Here is a 16436-nt window from a genome sequence, read left to right as displayed (position 1 = left end):
GGGCTGATTTCCCCTAGGGCTCTCACCCCAGAGGCAGAGGTGACCTTGGAGAAGATACAGAAAGTTATTTCGGCCAGGCAGGCCCACCGTTACCATCCGGGCCTGCCCTTCAAATTTATTATACTGGGAAAATTGCCACACCTCCATGGCATGATACACCAGTGGGACACCAGTGTAAAGGACCAGGGGCTGGGTGACCCCCTCTTAATTATAGAGTGGGTGTTCCTCAGCCACCATCGGTCCAAAAGAATGACACGGCCACAGGAGTTGGTAGCCGAACTGATCCTCAAAGCAAGATCGAGGATCAGGGAGCTGGCGGGGTGTGATTTCCCATGTATACATATCCCAATTATATTAGAATCATATCATAACTTACATTAAAGACCTTTGAAGAACTGCTGCAAACTAATGAATACCTGCAGTTTGCACTAGATAGCTACACTGGGAGCATGGCAGTAGATAGGTCGGCCTACAAATTATTCAATTTGGAGTTTAAATTATCGCTGAAAAAGGTTCAGAGCAGGAATCCGCTGGATGCCTTGACAGTTTTCACAGACGCGTCTGGAGCATCCCACAAGTCAGTGATGTCTTGGAAGGATCCTCAGACTAAGCAGTGGGAGACTGATGTTGTTGTTGTGGAGGGCTCTCTACAAGTTGCTGAGTTGGACGCAGTCGTCAGGGCATTCCAGAGGTTCCCTGGGCCTTTTAATTTGGTTACAGATTCTGCGTATGTCGCAGGTGTAGTGTCTCGAGCTGAGTCTGCGGTTCTTCAAGAGGTAACCAACAAAAGATTATTTGAGTTGCTTAACAGGCTCGTCGAGCTAGTCTCCTGTGGAAGGGGCTAGCAGCGGGCCTGTTAGCTAAAGGAGCGAGAAGTAAGAAGAAGAAGAAGCTGATAAGGAACTTTCTCCAAGGCCGTAACCAAGGAGATCGAGAGAAGGAAGATAAGAGCATTCTGCAGCTGGATCAAGCATTTTTAGAAAGTTAGGTGGAGTCAGAGTAACTTTTCACCAGTGGCATGGTATTGAATTATTGTGGCGAATAGCTAAGGTAGAGGAAGGGTAAACAACTGGAAAGTGTATAAAAGATCAGCCATTTTCATTAATAAACTGTTGCCAAGTGTTACCAACTGAGACTGCTTGTGGTCTCTGCTTTGTGTCGTGACCGCCTCGACTGCGACATTTTGGAGACGCCGACGTGATAAGAACATAGTCGGTGGGGGCCCATACGGGGTCCTAGCAATTGGCAACCCTGACCCACTGGGACGTAGTGGGGGAGGCGGCGTTGGTGCAGCTGAGAGTGGCAGGTGGAAGCCACAGGGAGGTCCGGACCTGATTCCCTCCAATCAAGACACCTGGAAGTAGGTGAGCCACCAACTAGTAATAATGGGACAAAATTTATCTAAAGAGGAAGAAAGTGTTCTGTCTACATGGAAAGTTTTGTTAAGAAATAAGGGAATTAATACGTCAGATTATGAGCTTCGTAATATATTGCTGTGGGCTAAATCACAGAATTTTGGCACTGATCCCAACACAGCATTTAGTGTTAAGGCATGGAAGAAAGTCGGGGACAGACTTTGGCAAGTTATTCGAGCGGGAGATAAAACAGCTGTTGATTTAGCAGTAACCTGGAACTCGCTCTTTGAGGCTTTAAAGGAATGGAGAATAGAGAGAGAAACGGAGCAAGATGCGGACGAAGAGTTGGGGCTGATACCTGACGGGGGGGCTGAGGCAGAGGGGGCCTCTGAGGTAGAAGGGGGCTCTGATGGGGAACTTGGTGAAGAAAGTTCGGATGCCATGGGAGTTACCTGGCACGCTGCCAAAGCTTCTGGGAAAGCTGCCAAAGCTTCTGGGAAAGCTGCCGAAACTTCTGGGCAACCTGCCCTAGCTTCTTCTTATCAGACTCCTAAGCCTCCTTATCTCACACCTGCGCAGCAGCTCGTGATGGTGCCTGTATATACCACACCGCTACGCCAGTTAGCTGAAATGTCTTTAGCAGAGAGAAAGGTCCAGCCATCTGCCCCCCTGCTTCCCTCCTCTCTGGTCCAGCCGTCTGCCCCCCCGCTCCCCTCTGAGTGGCTTGAACAACCTGCAAGGCTGTATCCTCCTTTACCTGACAGTGACAGCAACAGTGAGTCAAGTGATGAGTCGCCCGCAGTAACACCTGAGTTGGGGCAGGGAGCTCTGGTCTCTTCATCTCCTAAGAGCTCTAGTCTTACTGCCCCATGGACTTTGCCTCCGTGCCAAGTCACTGTGCTTCCTCGACACCCTCAGGAGTTTTGGGAATTTGTTAGGAGGAAAGCAGTTGAAGAAAAGAACTGGGACATCATAGAAAGGTTAGGTGCTCCAAGAGTACCTCAGGAGAACAGTGCCATTGCAAATGTTGCTTGTGATAACCCTATGGCTTTTCCAGTTTTCAAAGCAGCTCCTGGAACAGGACAGAACGACAGTCATCATGTCTTCGCCTGGAGGGTTGTGCAAGACCTCCAATCGAAAGTAGCTCAATATGGTATTAATTCCTCAGAGGTAATGCAATTAATGCGTGTTATTAATGCAGATTTGCTTGCACCTTATGACATCACTCATCTTGCTACAATTCTATTTCAGCCAGTACAATATGGTGTATTTCAAGAAACTTGGAGGCGAGTGGCTGAGCGCACAGCTTTAACAAATATGCAGTTGCCTCAACACGACCCTCGTCATGCTGTGGGTGTTGATGCCCTAATGGGCTCTGGGCCTTTTGCTAATCCAGATTTACAGGCAAGGTGGGATCCTTCGAGTTTGGCACAAGCTCAGCAAATTGGCATGAGTGCCTTAACTAAAACAATGGAAATGGCAGCTCCAAAGCAGAAATATGTTACTATACAACAAGGAATGAGAGAACCATTTTTGCAGTTTGTAGAAAAACTTGCTGCCGCTATTGAGAAACAAGTAGATGATGAAACTTTGCGAGACAAATTGTGTGTACAATTGGCTAAAGAAAATGCAAACCCAGATTGCAGAAAGATTATTGATACTTTGCCTGGGGAACCCACCTTGTCTGAAATGGTTACTGCTTGCTCGAAAGTTGGTTCAGTCGAGCATAAAATGGCAGCTCTTGCTGCAGTGTTAAGACCTTCAGCGAAGTGTTATAATTGTGGACAACAAGGGCACGTAAAGTCACAATGTACTGTCCAGAAAACAACATTTAGGCCAAGGGCAAGCAGCGATATTGTATGCAACCGTTGTGCTAAATCTGGGCACTATGCTAAGCAATGCAGAAGTAAATATCATGCAAATGGTCAGCTATTGCCGGGAAACCCAAAGAGGAGCGCGAAGGGGCGCGCGGGGAAACAAATACCCCAACAACCACAACAGCAAATGCGGGCCTTCCCAGCCCTGCAAAGCTACCCATTTGCGAACAATTCTCAGGGGCAACAAGCGGGTCCGCAGGGATTGATATACTCACCGCTGACACAGTAACTATTTTAACAAAAGAAATATGTAAAGTCCCTCTTGATGCCTATGGTCCGATAGGACGGGGATTGAGTGCGTTTTTGATAGGGAGATCAAGTACTACACTTAGAGGTATTCATGTGCATCTAGGGCTTATTGATGCTGATTATTTAGGGCAGATTCATGCTATGGTATCTATTGATGACCCTCCTGTCACTATTCAGAAAGGAACTTGCATTGCTCAACTTGTACCTTTTGTGAGTTCTGTTCCAAATGCAGTGGACTGAAGTCGTGGCACAGGAAGCTTTGGATCGACAGGAGTACCTCAAGTGTTTTGGACTGAGAAAGTAACAGAGAGCCGTCCAGAAAAGACATGCACTCTCACCGCCAGTGGATGTCATCCAGCAACTATATCAGTAACAGGTTTGATTTACACTGGAGCAGATGTCACAATACTCTCACGACTTTGCTGGCCTCAATCGTGGCCTCTCACTCATGCAAGTTTTGGACTCCTGGGGTTGGGTGGTGCTACAACAAGTGGCCTGTCAGCCATTGTAATTAATGTGAAACATCCTGATGGCCAACAAGCTAACATCAGACCCTATGTTGCCGATGCTCCTCAAAGTTTGTGGAGACGAGATTGTTTATCTCAATGGGGTGTCAAAATTACTACGGATTTTTAATGGGGGCCACTGTGTTGCAGGGCATTGAACGTCCAGTTGTACCCCTGACATGGTTGACAGATAAGCCTGTCTGGGTTTGCCAGTGGCCCCTGACTACTGAAAAGCTTACTGCCCTGCAAGAATTAGTTACAGAACAATTGCTAGCAGGACACATTGAGGAATCATTCAGTCCCTGGAACACCCCCGTTTTTGTAATAAAAAAGAAATCGGGAAAATGGAGACTTTTACATGATTTACGGCAGATAAATGCTGTAATGGCAACAATGGGAGCTTTGCAACCAGGCCTTCCTACACCCACGATGATTCCACAAGAATGGCAAATAGTTGTCATTGATCTAAAAGATGGTTTCTTCACTATTCCATTGGCTGAGCAGGACAAAGAAAAATTCGCTTTTACGGTGCCTTCTATAAATCATGCTGAACCTCATAAAAGATATCAATGGAAGGTACTCCCACAAGGCATGAAAAATTCGCCAACTATTTGTCAATGGTTTGTGGCACAGGCCTTGTCAAAAGTGCGGGAGCAATTTAAAAACTGCTACTGCTATCATTACATGGATGATATCTTGTTGGCATCTGACAACAAACAACAGTTGTCAGCTCTTAAACAATGTGCCGTGACAAATTTGAAAGACTTTGGTTTGATCATTGCTCCAGAGAAAGTGCAGAAACACATGCCTTGGAAATACCTAGGTATGTTGGTGACCAACACTCAAGTTATGCCTCAACCTGTAAAGTTAGACATTGATGTCAAAACTGCTACTGATGTACAGAAATTGGTTGGTTTAATAGGTTGGATTCGATCATATTTAGGCATAACTAATCATCAGATGCAACCATTGTTTGATCTGCTTTCAGGCATCACTTCCTCCACTGATGAGAGGCAATTGACCTCAGCGGCAAAAAAGACCCTAGAAGAAGTTGAATTAGCCCTAGCACACAAATTTGTTAACAGGATAGATCCCTCTGTTGGTGTTCAATTGTTCATTTTGAAAGACCATGAAATACCATGTGGAATACTGTGCCAATGGAATGATAATTGGGAAGATAAATTGCATATTCTGGAATGGATATTTTTATCTTTCAGATCTCGGAAAAGAGCTCCAGGACTTTATGAGCTCTTTGCAGATATTATCATCAAGGGTCGCAGGCGTTGTCATGAGATTTTGGGACAGGACCCTGTGACCATTGTGATACCTGTGCAACAGTGGTATTTTGAATGGTGCTTTCAAAATAATCATGAATTGCAATCTGCCTTATCTTGTTTTACAGGCCAAATCTCGTATCACTTGCCTTCTCATCCTGTTCTAACACTGACTAAAGAGATTCCTTTTGAAGGCAAGCAAATTTGTTCTCCCGTTCCAGTGGAAGGTATAACGGTTTTTACAGATGGGTCCGGGAAAACCGGAAAAGCAGCTGTGGCTTGGAGAAAGGATGATCACTGGGAATATCAGACAGTGATTCAGCAGGGATCTCCTCAACTGGTTGAACTTTCTGCTGTTCTTTTGGCTTTTATTTTGTTTCCTGGTTCTGTAAACATAGTTACTGATTCAGTTTATGTTGCCAATTTGGTTAAGCATTTAGATCAAGCAGTATTGTATAATATTCAAGAGAAACCATTGTTTACTATATTAGTGAAGTTGTGGACAGTTATTGGTGCTCGAAAACATTCTTACTTTATCATGCACATTCGCAGCCATACATCATTACCGGGATTTTTTGCTGAAGGCAATGCCTATGTAGACTCTTTAGTAGCTGCTGCTGCAATCAAAACTGTACCCAATGTGTTGCAGCAGGCAATTTTATCCCATCAATTTTTTCATCAGAATGCTCAAGCTTTACAGCAGCAATTCAAATTGTCTACTGCCGAAGCAAAATCTATTCTTTCCTCTTGTCCCGACTGTCATATGACTCATGTCACTCAGTATTATGGTACCAACCCTAGAGGTCTTTCTGCGTTAGAAGAATGGCAAACTGATGTTACAGAAATGCCAGAATTTGGTCGCTTTAAGTATGTTCATGTTACAGTTGATACTTTTTCTCACGCAATGGTTGCTTCAGCATTCACAGGAGAGAAAACTCGAGATGCTATTCGTCATTTTTATCATGCCTTTTCTATTCTAGGTGTTCCGTGTCATGTAAAAACAGATAACGGCCCAGCATATGCTTCGCAGAAAATGCAAGCATTCTTTCGTGCTTGGGGCATTGAGCATTCAACAGGTATTCCACATGTCCCCACGGGCCAAGCAATTATTGAAAGAGCTCACGGACTTCTTAAACGTCAGGTTCAAAAACAAAAAGGGGGAATGCAACAGGAGTCACCTCAAGTGAGATTAGATAAAGCTGTTTATGTGTTAAACTTCTTGCGTCCCCTACCTGACTCAGTTATCTCCAATCTTTTGCCATTTTTCTTCTTTGAATTCTAAGCAACCAAATTTCCATAGAAATGTCAAGGTATGGGTCAAGGACTTGATTACTGGTATATGGTCTGGTCCAGTGGAACTGAAAACCTGGGGAAGGGGTTATGCTTGTGTTTTGACAGATAATGGTCCTCGATGGGTTCCTGCTCGCTGTGTTAAACCTTACCTAGAACGTGCAGCAAAGGACAGGATCGATGGCTCCGCAGCTGAAGCAGAACGTGCGGATGACACTGGCTAAGACCATATATCAGTACTTAAAGATGGATGAAGGAAGAATGGGAATTTTGTTGATGGCTGTGATTGTGATTTTGTGTGTCCCCTCTCTGCTTGGGTTTTTGCAAAGGGCCCTGCAAAAATCCATAGCAGCTGTATTTACAGGTCAAAAACAAAAAAGGGGGAATTGTGGAAGGGGCTAGCAGCGGGCCTGTTAGCTAAAGGAGTGAGAAGTAAGAAGAAGAAGAAGCTGATAAGGAGCTTTCTCCAAGGCCGTAACCAAGGAGATCGACAGAAGGAAGATAAGAGCATTCTGCAGCTGGATGAAGCATTTTTAGAAAGTTAGGTGGAGTCAGAGTAACTTTTAATCAATGGCATGGTATTGAATTATTGTGGCCAATAGCTAAGGTAGAGGAAGGGTAAACAACTGGAAAGTGTATAAAAGATCAGCCATTTTCATTAATAAACTGTTGCCAAGTGTTACCAACTGAGACTGCTTGTGGTCTCTGCTTTGTGTCGTGACCGCCTCGACTGCGACAGTCTCCCACCGCGAGCACCCTTTTTATGTTATGCATATGAGGTCACATACTGATCTGCCCGGGTTTATTGCGGAAGGCAACCGTCGTGCCGACTCTCTGGCCGCGGCTGCTGTTAAGCAGGCCCCTCTCCCAGACGTGTTCGGCCAGGCTAAGATCAATCACCAACTTTTCCATCAGAATGCGCCTGGCCTGGTCCGGCAATTCAATCTGACGCAGGATCAGGCCAAGGCGATAGTGGCCACATGTCCCCAATGCCAACAGGATCAGATGCCCACCGTGGCCTCGGGGGCCAATCCCCGAGGTTTGGCGAGCTGCGAGGTGTGGCAGATGGACGTGACGCATATCCCATCTTTTGGTCGATTGTGTTACGTCCATGTCTCAGTTGATACCTTCTCCGGGGCTATATATGCTTCTGCCCACACAGGCGAAAAGGCAGCGAATGTCCAGAAGCATCTGCTTCAGGCATTCGCTGTCTTGGGCATCCCTAGGGCCCTAAAAACAGATAACGGCCCTGCGTATACCTCCAAGGAGCTGCGGAGCTTCCTGCAGCAATGGGGAATAGTCCATAAGACCGGCATCCCCTATTCCCCAACAGGCCAAGCCATGGTGGAGAGGGCCCACCAGAGCCTTAAGAAGATCTTATCCCGGCAACAACCGGCGATGAAGATGGAGACCCCCCACGTCCAGCTGTCAAGAGCATTGTACACGCTTAACTTTCTAAATTGCTCTTTTGACAGCCAAAATCCTCCAGTGGTCCGGCACTTCGGCAGTCACCAGCAGCTGCAGCCTAAAGTCAGGCCACCGGTTCTTGTAAAAGATCCGGAGACCTGGCGGACGGAGGGCCCCTTTGACCTGGTGACCTGGGGGAGGGGATATGCCTGCGTGACCACTCCCTCAGGCCCCAGGTGGATTCCATCCAAATGGGTTAGGCCCTTCGTCCCGAAACAGAGGACCAAGAAGGAGGCAGTACCACAGGTCCGGCAAGCTTGTTGGCGTCGGTGGAGGAAACCACACCATCAATCTTTGTCTTTCTCTCCGGATCTTCCCCCAGTTATAGAAGAGCCCTCTCCTCCAGCTTCTCCTCCACCCCTTGACCTCCTATGTCACGTCTCCTCCCATTCACCCCCTGCTCCAGCTCTTACCCCCCGTATGTTTTATTTAAACTGGTTGTTTGGAGAAGAACCATTTTTGTGAATTCGTCATACTTTTACTATCTTATCTCATTTCAGTTACATCTCCCCCATGGCCCCCGTTTCAACATCGCTGGCTCCCAACCCTAGCCTGCTAATGGCGATCATGACGACCTGCGGACTCCTTTTGCCACCTTCGGAGCCGTGGGTCATCCCCCAGCCGAAAGTCAACGTCTGGCGTGCCTTGGCTCAATCGTTAGGACAGGACAGTATATGCCTAGACACCGGCGCAGCAGAGGACCCGATGTCGTCTTGCCTTGTGGGGATCCCTTTCTCTCCAGGCGAGTTTCCCCCTGCCTTCCAAAGTGCCTTTAACACTATCCTAGCCCAGAGCCTCACTATCCTCCCCAGTTTTGATTCCTCCAACGCCTGGAGAGACGGAGTGAGCAGGCTGGATCCTGCACCCTCCGAGCCCACAGAGTTACATCTCCTCGGCTCGACCAATGCATCAATTTGCTTTCAGTTTGATTATACAATCACCCCTGTCGAGAGGGGTAGTGAGGTAGTGCTACAGTCCAAGTTAGAATACCAAGCTAAGCAGTGGTGTAAGGCTGTCCTAAAGATCCTCGGCCCCACCACTACCGGACGGACCCCTTACTCCCTTCCCCGAGGCGTGTTTTTAATTTGTGGCGACCGGGCGTGGGCAGGCATCCCCTCCGGCCTGGTCGGAGGGCCATGCACTTTTGGCCGGCTGACGCTGTTTACCCCCAACGTCACTCAAATTATCAATTGGAAGAAGACAAACATCACATCCAAATTGGCTAGACCTAAAAGAGATCTCAAGGATCTCACTGAGGATTGTGATGATGAAATTACTCATTGGTCACACTCAAAATCCGTCGCCTTTACCATCTTGTTGCCTTGGGTATCGGTGGCGAAGGCTCTAGGTGAATTGGGCCGCCTAGAGTGTTGGGTGGCTAAACAAGCAAATTTTACTTCAGCCGCGCTCTACGACCTCCTCACAGACGAGGAAATAACAAGGAAGGCGACACTCCAAAACAGAGCAGCAATAGATTTTCTATTGCTGCTCCATCATCATCACTGTGAGGAGTTTGAGGGCCTCTGCTATCTGAACCTGTCCTCTCGAGCCGAGGACGCCAGACATTCCATCAAGAGGCTGCAAGACCTTGTCCATCAGGTCAAGCAAGAGACCTCTGACTGGCTGGGGGACATTTTTAAGGGTTGGGGCCTCAGCGGGTGGGCCGGTTCCACAATAGAATCTGTTTGCAAGGTTGTTCTGAGTTTAATAATACTTTTAGTTTTCATTATTTTGATCCGCGGTTTGGTCCAGAGACTAATGGCCAGAGATACCTCAGCATCTGTCAACCATGCCGCAGTCCCGTCGGACAAGCCCATCGAGCTGGAAGACCTCTCCTCGGAGGCCGAAGAAGCTACAGATGAGGAAGGGGCGACCGCACCGTCCTTCGACCACCCAGGGGCGGGAGGATTCCAGCTCGAAGGCGAAGACTGGCCGGACCAGCCGCGAGATCCTGAATTTTAAGTTTCTGTGGACTTCCCATTCTTTTTATCTTATTTGTTAAGAAACGAGGAGATGTTGTAGTGTGTTTTTAAGTTTCTTGTTTTTGCTCCCCCATTTGATGTATTATTTCCCCCCTGTTCTTTGTAAGATGGTTCTTCTCCCTCCAGTTTTCCCGCCGCAGAGCCGTTGGCAGTTATGTTACTATGGTTACCCCTGCCCCTGTTAATTGTCAATCTCCCAAGTTACATAACTGCTCCTCCCTTATCCCACCATATAAGTAAAGTTTTCCTCCTCCCTGAGCCCAGTCAATCACCCCCCACTCCTCCCTGCTTTCTAGAACATTCTTCTCTCTGGGGGTGGTGGTTGGTTGGCGTCCCGGGGCCCCTCTATTGTTCTATGTTTATTGGATAAGTTCTTGTGTAAGTTTTCTTATGTACCTCCCCACATGTTCCCCTATTGGTTAGCTGGTCTTCCCCTCCCGTCTCCACCCCTTCCCTGTAAAACTCTGTCTCCCCCCGTGATCGGGGCCATTTTGCTGTGGGTTTTTCCACCTGTTGGTTTGCCCTGTGCTGCATGTGGGCTCTTCAATAAACCGACGTTTTACACCCAGCAACTGGTCACCTCCTCTCTCGTCTCGCCCAGCGCGAATCCAAGTCCGCAATACAGCCCAGCCCGAGGCCAGGACGCCAAGGGGGGCTGGCCTCAGATGCAAAGGGGCGTCGGCCGCTTTACCCCTTCAGCTAACCGGTCTTAGGGCCGTGAACGCCCTCGCGCATTCTAGAACACGATGGGAGATGTTTTCTGTGCTGGCACAGTTTCTCCTTGCCAGACATAGTGGAAAAGCTTTTGGCTAAGATGTAGACGACAAGAGACGCTAAAGACGAAGGTACGATGCTCTCTGGAGCTAAGAGCCGCTCCTGGGCGTCTTTCTGCAGAAGCCACGCTGCGGAGAGCACTGTAACCGGCACAATGGTCTTTGCGCGAAGAATCCGCTTCTTTGCCTCCGGGAGCCGGAGAGAGTGGCAGCTTCGGAAAGGTGAAGAAGGAAGCTGTACAACACTGGGATTGTGTGCGCATCTTGCCAACTAATAGAAAACAGTACCTTAGATCTCTCCTGCCTTTTCCAAACACATGAGCATTCGATGGGAAGCTTTTTTAGGCAACTCTCTTCGTCTTCTTGCAAAACACTCGTCACACCTCTGTGCAAATTCTAGAAAACCATGGGAGATGTTTTCTGTTCTGGCGCAGTTTCTTCTTGCCAGACATTGTGGAAAAGCTTTTGGCTAAGATGTAGATGACAAGAGACACTAAAGATGAAGGTAAGATGCTCTCCGGAGCTAAGACCCGCTGCCGGGCATCCTTCGGCAGAAGTCGCGCTAAGGCGAGCACTGTGACCGCCACAATCGTCTTTTCGTGAAGAAGCCGCTTCTTCGCCTCTGGGAACCGGAGAGAGCGGCAGCTTCGGAAAGGTGAAGAAGGAAGCTGCAAAACACTGGGATTGTGTGCCCAGCTTGCCAACTGATAGAAAACAGTACCTTAGCACTCTCCTGCCTTTTCCAAATACATTAGCTTTGGATTGGAAGCTGTTTTAGGCAACTCTCTTCGTCTTCTTGCAAAACACTCGGCAGACCTTGGTGCAACTTCTAGAGCACGATGGGAGATGTTTTCTGTGCTGGCACAGTTTCTCCTTTCCAGACATAGTGGGAAAGCTTTTGGCTAAGATGTAGACATCAGGAGACTCTAAAGACGAAGGTACGATGCTCTCCGGAGCTGAGAGCCGCTCCCGCGCGTCTTTCGGCAGAAGCCGCGCTGCGGAGGGCGCTGTGACCGCCACAATCGTCTTTGCGCGAAGAAGCCCCTTCTTCGCCTCCGGGAGCCGGAGGAAGCGGCGGCTTCGGAAAGGTAAAGAAGGAAGCTGCACAACACTGGGATTGTGTGCGCAGCTTGCCAAGTGATAGAAAACAGTACCTTTGCACTCTCCTGACTTTTCCAATCACATTAGCGTTCGATTGGAAGCTGTTTTAGGCAACTCTCTTCGTCTTCTTGCAAAACACTCGGCAGACCTTGGTGCAACTTCTAGAGCACGATGGGAGATGTTTCTGTGCTGGCACAGTTTCTCCTTTCCAGACATAGTGGGAAAGCTTTTGGCTAAGATGTAGACGTCAAGAGACTCTAAAGACGAAGGTACGATGCTCTCCGGAGCTGAGAGCCGCTCCTGGGTGTCTTTCGGCAGAATCCGCGCTGCGAGAGCACTGTAACCGCCACAATCGTCTTTGCGAGAAGAAGCAGCTTCTTCGCCTCCGGGAGCCGGAGAAAGCGGCGGCTTTGGAAAGGTGAAGAAGGAATCTGCACAACACTGGGATTGTGTGCGCAGCTTGCCAACTGATAGAAAACAGTACCTTTGCACTCTCCTGACTTTTCCAATCACATTAGCGTTCGATTGGAAGCTGTTTTAGGCAACTCTCTTCGTCTTCTTGCAAAACACTCGGCAGACCTTGGTGCAACTTCTAGAGCACGATGGGAGATGTTTTCTGTCCTGGCACAGTTTCTCCTTGCCAGACATAGTGGAAAAGCTTTTGGCTACGATGTACACGACAAGAGACTCTAAAGACGAAGGTAAGATGCTCTCCGGAGCTAAGAGCCGCTCCCGGGCATCTTTCGGCAGAAGCCGCGCTGCAGAGAGCGCTGTGACCGGCACAATCGTCTTTGCGCGAAGAAGCCGCTTCTTCGCCTCCGGGAGCCGGAGAGAGCTGCAGCTTCGGAAAGGTGAAGAAGGAAGCTGCACTTCCCTGGGATTGTGTGCGCAGCTTGCCAACAGATAGAAAACAGTACCTTAGCACTCTCCTGCCTTTTCCAATCACATGTGCTTTCGATTGGAAGCTGTTTAAAGCAACTCTCTTCGTCTTCTTGAAAAACACTCGGCAGACCTCCGTGCGACTTCTAGAACATGATGGGAGATGTTTTCTGTGCTGGCACAGTTTCTCCTTTCCAGACATGTTTGAAAAGCTTTTGGAGAAGATGTAGACGACAAGAGACGCTAAAGACGAAGGCACGATGCCATCCGGAGCTGAGAGCCGCTCCCGGGCGTCTTTCGGCAGATGCCGCGCGGCGGAGAGCACTGTGACCGCCACAATCGTCTTTGCGCGAAAAGCCGCTTCTTCGCCTCCGGGAGACGGAGAGAGCGGCAGCTTCGGAAAGGTGAAGAAGGAAGCTGCGCAACACTGGGATTGTGAGCTCAGCTTGCCAACTGATAGAAACAGTACCTTTGCACTCTCCTGACTATTCCAATCACATGACCATTTGATTGGAAGCTTTTTTAGGCAACTCTGTTCGTCTTCTTGCAAAACACTCAGCAGACCTCCGTGCGACTTCTAGAACATGATGGGAGATGTTTTCTGTGCTGGCACAGTTTCTCCTTGCCAGACATAGTGGAAAAGCTTTTAGATAAGGTTTACACAACAAGAGATGCTAAAGACGAAGGTACGACGCTCTCCGGAGCTAAGAGCCGCTCCCGGGCGTCCTTCGGCAGAAGCCACGCTAAGGCAAGCACTGTGACCGCTGCAATCGTCTTTACCCGAAGAAGCCGCATCTTCGCCTCCGGGGGCCGGAGAGAGCGGCAGTTTCGGAAAGGTGAAGAAGGAAGCTGCACAACACTGGGATTGTGTGCGCAGCTTGCCAACTGATAGAAAACAGTATTTAGCACTCTACTGACTATTCCAATCACATGAGCATTCGATTGGAAGGTTTTTCTGACAACTTTCTTTCTCTTCTTGTAAAACACTCGGCAGTCCCCCGTGCAACTTCTAGAACACCATGAGAGATGTTTTCTGTCCTGGCACAGTGTCTCCTTGCCAGACATAGCGGAAAGGCTTTTAGATAAGGTTTAGACGACAAGAGACGCTAAAGACGAAGGTACGACGCTCTCCGGAGCTAAGAGCCGCTCCCGGGCGTCTTTCGGCAGAAGCTACGCTGCGGAGAGCACTGTGACCGCCACAATCGTCTTTGCGCGGAGAAGCCGCTTCTTCGCCTCCGGGAGCCGGAGAGAGCGGCAGCTTCGGAAAAGTGAAGAAGGAAGCTGCACAACACTGGGATTGTGTGCGCGGCTTGCCAACTGATAGGAAACAGTATTTAGCACTCTACTGACTATTCCAATCACATGAGCATTCGATTGGAAGGTTTTTCTGACAACTTTCTTTCTCTTCTTGTAAAACACTCGGCAGTCCCCCGTGCAACTTCTAGAACACCATGGGAGATGTTTTCTGTCCTGGCACAGTGTCTCCTTGCCAGACATAGCGGAAAAGCTTTTAGATAAGGTGTAGACGACAAGAGACGCTAAAGACGAAGGTACGACGCTCTCCGGAGCTAAGAGCCGCTCCCGGGCGTCTTTCGGCAGAAGCTACGCTGCGGAGAGCACTGTGACCGCCACAATCGTCTTTGCGCGGAGAAGCCGCTTCTTCGCCTCCGGGAGCCGGAGAGAGCGGCAGCTTCGGAAAAGTGAAGAAGGAGGCTGCACAACACTGGGATTGTGTGCGCGGCTTGCCAACTGATAGGAAACAGTACCTTAGCACTCTCCTGCCTTTTCCAATCACATGAGCATTCGATTGGAAGCTGTTTTTGGGCAACCTTGTTCGTCTTCTTGCAAAACACTTGGCAGATCTCCGTGCAACTTCTAGAACACGATGGGAGATGTTTTCTGTCCTGGCACAGTTTCTCCTTGCCAGACATAGTGGAAAAGCTTTTGGCTACGATGTACACGACAAGAGACACTAAAGACGAAGGAAAGATGCTCTCCGGAGCTAGGAGCCGCTCCCGGGCGTCTTTCGGCAGAAGCCGCGCTGCGGAGAGCGCTGTGACCGCCACAATCGTCTTTGCGCAAAGGAGCCGCTTCTTCGCCTCCGGGAGCCGGAGAGTGGGGCAGCTTTCGGAAAGGTGAAAAAGGAAGCTGCACAACACTGGGATTTTGTGCGCAGCTTGCAACCTGATAGAAAACAGTTCCTTACCACTCTCCTGCCTTTTCCGAAGACATGAGCATTCGTTTGGAATCTGTTTCAGGCAACTTTCCTTTTCTTCTTGCAAAACACTCGGCAGACCTCCGTGCAACTTCTAGAACACGATGGGAGATGTTTTCTGTGCTGGCACAGCTTCTCCATCCAGACATAGTGGAAAAGCTTTTGGCTAAGATGTAGACCACAAGGGACGCTAAAGACGAAGGTACGATGCTCTCCGGAGCTAAGAGTTGCTCCCGGGCGTCTTTCGGCAGAAGCCGCGCTGCTGGGAGCGCTGTGACTGCCACAACCGTCTTTGCGCAAAGAAGCAGCTTCTTTGCCTCCGGGAGCCGGAGAGAGCGGCAGCTCTGGAAAGGTGAAGAAGGAAGCTGCACAACACTGGGATTGTGTGCGCCGCTTGCCAACTGATAGAAAACAGTACCTTAGCACTCTCCTGCCTTTTCCAAACACATGAGCATTCGATTGGAAGCTGTTTTAGGCAACTCTCTTCATCTTCATGCAAAAGACTAGGCAGACCTCCTTGGAACTTCTAGAACACGATGGGACATGTTTTCTGTGCTGGCAAAATTTCTCCTTGCAAGACATAGTGGAAAAACTTTTGCCTTAGATGAAGACTACAACAGACACTAAAGACGAAGCTACGATGCTCTCCAGAGCTAAGAGCCACTCCCGGGCGTCTTTCGGTAGAAGCCGGGCTGCGGAGTGCTCCGGGTCCGCTACAGTCATCTGCGTGAAGAAGCCGCTTCTTCGCCTCCGGGAGTCGGAGAGAGCGGCAGCTTCAGAAAGGTTAAGAAGAAAGCTGCGCAACACTGGGATTGTGAGCGCAGCTTGCCAACTGAGAGAAAACAGTACCTTAGCACTCTCTTGCCTTTTCCAAACACATGAGCATTCGACTGGAATCTGTTTCTGGCAACTCTCTTCGTCTTCTTGAAAAACACTCAGAGGACTTCCGTGCAACTTCTAGAACACGATGGGAGATTTTTTCTGCACTGGCACAGTTTCTCCTTGCCAGACATAGTGGAAAAGCTTTCGGCAAAGCTGTAGGCAACAGGAGACACAAAAGACGAAGGTATGATGCTCTCCAGAGGTAAGAGCTGCTCCCAGGCGTCTTTCGTCAGAAGCCGCGCTGCCGAGAGCACTGTGACCACCAAAATCGTCTTTGCTCGAAGAAGCCGCTTCTTCGCCTCCGGGAGCAGGAGAGAACTACAGCTTCAGAAAGGTGAAGAAGGAAGCTGCACAACACTGGGATTGTGTTCGCAGCTTGCCGACTGATAGAAAGCAGTATTTGTCACTCTCCAGACTATTCCAAACACATGAGCATTCGACTGGAAACTGTTTCTGGCAACTCTCTTCGTCTTCTTGAAAAACACTCAGAGGACCTCCGTGCAACTTCGAGAACACGATGTGAGATGTTTTCTGTGCTGGCACAGATTCTCCTGCCAGACATAATGGAAAAGCTTTTGGCTGAGAT

The sequence above is a fragment of the Melozone crissalis genome, unplaced genomic scaffold (assembly GCF_028551555.1).
Source record: "Melozone crissalis strain CALT ecotype California unplaced genomic scaffold, PUWL_Pcris_2 ptg000105l_1, whole genome shotgun sequence".
Taxonomy (NCBI): domain Eukaryota; kingdom Metazoa; phylum Chordata; class Aves; order Passeriformes; family Passerellidae; genus Melozone; species Melozone crissalis.
This window is presented reverse-complemented; position numbering follows the sequence as displayed.